General features: G+C 33.8%; 1 long non-coding RNA gene across 1 annotated transcript; it reads right to left on the reverse strand.

Moving 5' to 3' along the window:
* Positions 1-4,004: 4,004 nt before the first annotated feature.
* On the reverse strand, positions 4,005-5,938 carry LOC147486457 (uncharacterized). Its single transcript, XR_015202618.1, has 3 exons — positions 5,740-5,938; positions 4,806-4,858; positions 4,005-4,225 (listed from the first exon to the last, which is right to left on the reverse strand). It is a non-coding gene; the product is annotated as an uncharacterized LOC147486457 (long non-coding RNA).
* Positions 5,939-6,772: the final 834 nt, after the last annotated feature.

Here is a 6,772-nt window from a genome sequence, read left to right on the forward strand (position 1 = left end):
TAACCCCGCCATGTATGTACTGAAATCGGGTGAGGTGATACTAATAATCTACGAAGATGCTATCACGTTCAAGCAATCAGAAAATCCAATAACGAAGACATAGAGTAAGAGTAAGACCTGTCATACCTTCGCTATCTGTACTGTCAGTTCTACATAAGTCAAAATCTTTTGTTTGCCATTGCAAATTGTTCCTCTTGTTAATTTTTCTCTCCAATCATCTCAAATCTGCACCAGTGCCCAATGGCTTTATGTGGAGTAACCTTAAAGCCCATAATAAATTAAATCGATATACAAAATCATCTTCCTTTGTATTACTCGATCATCGTACACCTATGAGGCTATGACCTATCCGGCCAGATCAAATGTCATCATATATAAACTATTGGGACGTACCACAATTTGTCAAAATTGGATTTGAGTATAAGTAGTGAGAACATGAGATGTAGCCATGTGGTGAACACGTTGTCTCTGTCGGCATCGACCCAAGTGTAATGCAAGTTATCTTAAATTAGGTGATTTACGTCTATATTTTTTTGTCCATAAATGTGTAGACAAATCTGTTTTAAAAGAAATCAGTAACTCAATAATGTGTGGCAAAATGTTAATCTACTTCTTTGGTTGAACCAAATGTTGCTTCGCCAATTTGAATCAAATTTAAGGTAGATAACCTTTTTATAAACCTTATTTTCTTGCTACTAGTTAGGTTGGAAGAATAGAGATTACGTTGATGGGGTCAAGACAATACTAATCCTTAGATGAAAAACTTTTTGGAACATGGATTGGCTTGCTTAATTTTTTACGTTTCACCTGTTATGTAAGCATAATGTTGATCCTTACGATTGGGTTGTTCTTTCTGGTCTAACTTCTTAGTAAAACTTATTGGCAGGGGGTTCATGAGTTTCTAATAAAGACCGACTCGTTTGATTAGAAATGTTGGTGCCGAGTAGATTTTTTCAGATTGCTATCAAACTGTTACTTTACACAGTTTTAGTCAGTCTAATTTAGCGATTGTGCTAGTTCACTTCAGCTATTGTCCTCACCCACTTTAAACGGATATCTTGCTACCTAGACACCCTCCGAATTTGCAAAGCTTTCTAGGTGAGAGTGAAGCTTGAACTAGAAAGGAGCCAGCTAGTGCAGGCCTTTGTGCAGTTATTTTTTTCGGAAGATAAATTCAAATGATACCGTTTTTCAATTCGTTCACAAAAAAACGTCCATAGCTAAACTTCGATAATCTAGCCTTTCAGTCCAAAATGTCTGTAATCCAGCGCCACAGTATCAGTCTACACATTCAGTGAATTTCTGCAACTTCAATCTCAAAGTAGCTAATAACTGGAGACCATCCATGACAGTACCCGCGACTTTCTTCTTATGTAGCATAAGCATGCTTCAAGGATTTCGGAATCTTTGGAATTCCGACAAATCCAAAAATTACAATTCCGGCCATTATTTCACTATATTTCAAGTACATTCTGATTCTGAAATTCATATTATTTCGACTCTTGATCTGAAATTCTAAATTTCTCAAAAACTGAAATATTGGCGGAATTTCAAAAATTCCATCGAAATCACGAACTATGATCATAAGACGAAGCTTTGAGTTCTAGGGTCTCTGTCTTTCTTGTTAAGAATTGGACTTAAGCTTTGTGAGGATGGTGTATTCCATTGCCTTGTTAGCAATTCGGGATACGGAGAATAATTCAAGAATTATTCGGTGACTCAAAAAAATGGTACAGTAAAAAAATTCGCAATACGGTAATTATACAGTGTTTAATTAATACGCGTTTTAAACGTTTGGTTGCAAAAATTCGAAAGTAAAAAATTCGTGATATTATGTTAGTAATATTAATAATAGTTGTCATTCTCTATAATATAACAAACATATCTAAACAATTTAGCTACGAAAACATTGAAACCAATTGAACGGTTCACATAAGTACCTTCATTTATTTGTTATTGGATTTGAAATTACAGTTCAAACTTCAAAATACACACACTATGGCATGACAATTTAAATATTATCCAAAAAATATAAAAGCAAAGTTTTTAGATTAATTTATTACTAAGAATATAAGAGTGAGAGACTTAAAGTAAGAGTGATGACATAAAATACATAAAAAATAACAAAAATGTGACCGAATTTTCATTCATTTTTTTTTTTTACAACTAAGAAATTTTTTAGCTGAATTTTTGAAAAATTCATTAAAAAACGATATATCACAATGGTAATGTTGCTTCGGTGGATGCCCATCCAACCATGGCAATGTTGCACAAGAAAGAAAGAACGATATATCACAATGGTAATGACACAATGGGTATATGACAGTAAAAGTGACATATGCTTTGTCCTATGGTTTGGAGCTGAGTCTCACCATTCTAATGTTCGGCGAAACAGTGTCGTGTCAACCATATGTCATAAGAAATGACATACCCGTACCTAGATCCATACTTTCTCCTATTTTTTAAGGGACCTATATAAAAGAACTTAGGGTTTAGTTTGAGATAACTTTTGAGAGATTCATTTCAAGAGAATTGTGGGAGCTCTATTGAGCTAGAGTTTGAGAGAGGTTTGATAAATACCAAAAACTGTAGTTTAAACCCCTTCATAGTATTTTACTTAGGCCAATTATGTTATTAATAATGTGAGTTTAAAACTATTTACTTGTTTTGGTGTATTTTCAGCTTTGGAGTTGAATAAGTGTTGAAATAATATCAATTGTGCTTGAAAAGAAACTAAAATGATTGCTAGGTGAAAACCATAGAGAAAGACCAATATTTATAAAGAAAAAAACCTTAAAAAGCCCAAGTCAAAGGAGTCGAGCGAAAGTCAACCCAGCAGATGTAAAATTGCTGAAAAGTCAACAAAACTTCAAACAGACATATATTTGGATTCAGAGCTCTTATTAAGGCCCATTTAATATCAAAATAATCGGCTCGAAAATATCTTTCTAATCGTTTAGGACGCGACCCATTTGGAGTAGTACAAGTCAACGAAAATGGCATAACAGTAAAACACTGTAGATTTGGACCTTGATTTTTGGACCTTGATTATTGGACCATAGTGAAATATGTTAGCCCATGAGCTCAAACTATGATGGAATTTCGACCAAGCCATGTAAGACTACTTGTTCCATATAAAAGTAGCGGTTGACTTCATCCCTAAGTATCATCTTTTTCCCCAATTAGTTATAGTTTAGATCTAGGGTTTGTAGTATCCATTAAACCTTTCTTAAAATTTTCTTTAATAAAAATCCAATATTTATTCATTCTTTTCGATTATGTCTTATTTTAATTATGTTATTATTATTCTTCCAATGACAATAGCACTACAAGAAATGGGGTTTTTGGCGACAAAAAATAACGTCGCTGAATATTGCCAAAACGTCACTAATTAGATTTTGCGACATTTTTTGAAGCGTCACCTGATCGTCGCTAAAGCTATAGTCGGCAAAGATACAAAGCGACGATTTTTCACCGTCGCCAAATATGATACCTTCACCGACGATAATAATTGTCGCCATTGCTTCAATTTCGCAAGCTAAATATTTTTTCTAATTCTCTATATAATAACGTTGCAAAAGATGTTTTTTTTGGCGACGTCTTCAAAATTGTTGCCATCAAGACCTTATTAGCAACGTTTATATCATCACTAAAGGCCAGAGAAATTTAAAAAAATTAGCGTTATTAGCGACGTTATAATCATCGCTACATGTCCCAATTTTTTTTAAAAAATTGGTGTTATTAGCAACAATTTTAGTGTCACTAAAGATAAAAATAATTTGAAATTGGTGTTATTAGCAATATTTTTAATATCACTAAAAATAAAAATAATTCATCGATAAAAGTCTAAATTATTTGAATTTTTTATTTTTTCAGACCTAATATCGTCGCCAAATGTGAACCATCCATTTGTACAAATATTTTGTCACTTCCATGTATCATTTTTATTTTTTGCTAACATTCAATCAAAACACAAAAAAAAAAAAACATCAAATATCAAACAAGAAAAAAATATTCATTAAATATAAAAAGGAAAATTTACGTCCTTTTGTACGTAAGTTTTGACATAGTCAAAATATAGAAAAATAGTCTACCATCCTCTACAAGTAATTTTGTTAAGTCTAAACCCTGTCTATAAAATGGTAGAATGTCATGTTACTGGCTAGACTGAACAATTGCCGATCTCTTGTAATAGAACCAACCTTTAGCATTTTTACAAGCCCATCTGCAAAAAAACAAAAAAATAAATAAAATATAAATTCCTTCACAGACTTGAATATAGTTTGGTGCTAAAGACGTCAAAAAATAACAACCAGATATTAAGAACCAATAAAGAATAATACAAACTAAGAGCTTGTAAGTCCATCATGCATAAATTATATAGTGCATACATGGAGGGTTGATCATGTATGTGCAACAACGAATAATATGGATATAAAGGACAAGGAATTCATTTCAATCAAGCCTGCACAATATCATCACCAAGGAACTAATTCTACTGAACAAAGTAATTCAACTTTAGAAAATCGGACCACAACCAGAACATCCAATTAGTATACCATGAGCACTACCGTCTTCACTAGAAAGTGTCAAATGGACAGGGCATGACAAAGTCAATTAATCCTCAAAGAATTTAGACATTACGACAAATTGTAATACAAACAAATAGCAACAAGATTAATAGAAAACCCACACTAGTCACTCTTAGTTTAATCACATTACACACTCTAAACTCTTTATCTCCTTCATTTAATGGAAGTTTTGAAAACAATACATACTCAAGTGTTTTGTGTGAATCAACATACCTATAGGTCAGTATCTCCTTGTTTTGCTCCCTTATAAAGTCCTTAGGGCAAGCCTTCCACCGCATTAAGTAGAAAAAAATAATTAAAACTCAAATTCAAGATATAGTTCAGATCACCCCATCAAGAAGCTTAACCAAATATGAGAAAAATCATAAAAGTAAGTGGAAAGAAAATCCAAAACAAGCGTGTTACCTAGAGAAAAATGTTAAATGTTACTATATCCAAGATTGCTACAAGCCCACAAAAACACATGCTAACAGTAGAGAAAAATGTTGCCATTGTTAAGCCAGTTCCCTATATTAGTAATAAAGAGGAACAATTATAAGTAGTAACTTTGCATGAAAAAAATTCAATTTATTGACATTCCTACTGAGAAAATTGCTGATCCTATCCATTTAAGCCTAGAAGAAATTGGTTGTTTGTAGCATGGATAGCAAGCTATTGGAAGGAAAGAGAAATCACCAAAGACAAAAAAACTAGTGAACCAATTTCTAAACCTTGTACCAACCCAGATTTAGCACTCCTTTTAAACCTTACCTTTATTTTTTTAAACCTTGTACCACAAGGTTTCTTTTTAGTCCTTTGATTCTCCGTGACCCGATTACCTAGTTACTCTTGGAAGTGTAAAACCCGTGAACCCATGCCCTTAAACACTTGTACGTGACCATACTATTACATATTTGACCTGACCTACCGTATCAACCCCTTCTATCTGAATATGTACAAAATCATGTGACAGAGATTTAGATGCCATGTTTGAAGGCCACATGTCAAACTAAGAGTATGCAATGTAAGGAAACCATGTTGTTATTGACATTCCAATTTCATTATATATATATATATATATATATATATATATATATATATATATATATATATACAATTATAAGAACAAAGAAAAGTCTTCTCTAAAACAGACAACTCGAGAATTAACCTTGTTTCAGAATGAGTTAGATCAGAGAACTTATGAATTTAAGAAAGCTCAAAATCTCCTCCAGGTTAAAGAGTCGGAACTAGTAGAGGCAAGGCTTCAAATCTAGCATTTGCATTCTGAACTAGCATCTATTAAGCTTCTATTGAAAGAAAAGGATTCTGATCTCTTTGATGCATAGAAAAAATTATCTGACTTAAGTGGTAAACTATTTGAATTTGGAGGAACAGTTAAGCGTAGAGAAGAAGCAACTTACTAAATCCTCTAAACCGCTACTTCTGGGGAAAGATGAACATGTTCATAGGATACAACACGAGTTGGATGATACAAAGTTGAAGTTCTCGAAGCTGCAACGGTAGTGGAAAGGCTCACAAAGCTCATCGACCCACCGGTTAATTCTCCTGAGAAGGGCGAAGAGGATAATGCCTTGAGTTTTTTGCGAGAAGAAATCCAATTGCCCAAGATGGAGCACGAGCTACTGCAGCAAGAACACAAGAAGCCAACAGCTACGTTTGAGTTGCAGAAAAAAACATTTAGGAAACGAGAGCTCTGAGATGGCTAGGGACGGTTTAAGACTAAAAGAGATGGAAGTCCCGGCAGCCTGAGAGGGCCCTTAGTTTAAGACATGAGGAAATGAAAAACAGATTGTTAGTAAACCGGATGAAAAGGAGATGCAACTTTGAAGATGAAGCAAAGAGACACCTTTGGAGACCCTAATGATCTCAACAAAATATATGCACTTGCTCGAAAAAGGTAGGAAGTAAAAGTGTAGGAGATTTGGCACTTGAAAAGAAAGCTAAAACTAGTGCACTCCTAGCATTGGCAACATGGTTGGGGAACTTTGGAAACAAGCGGTTTAGGCAAAGATTCCAAAGCTGAAAATATCATCGTCCCAAAGCTAGTATAGGGGAGATGAGTCCTTTATGGAAGCTCAAAGACAAGTTGGAATTTAAATACTCCAAAGCCTAGCATGGAATTTAAATTCCAGAATCCAAGCTGTTCCAAACATCACGCACAAGAAAAATTAAAAGGCGGA

Source organism: Coptis chinensis, chromosome 7 (genome assembly GCF_015680905.1).
Source record: "Coptis chinensis isolate HL-2020 chromosome 7, ASM1568090v1, whole genome shotgun sequence".
NCBI lineage: Eukaryota > Viridiplantae > Streptophyta > Magnoliopsida > Ranunculales > Ranunculaceae > Coptis > Coptis chinensis.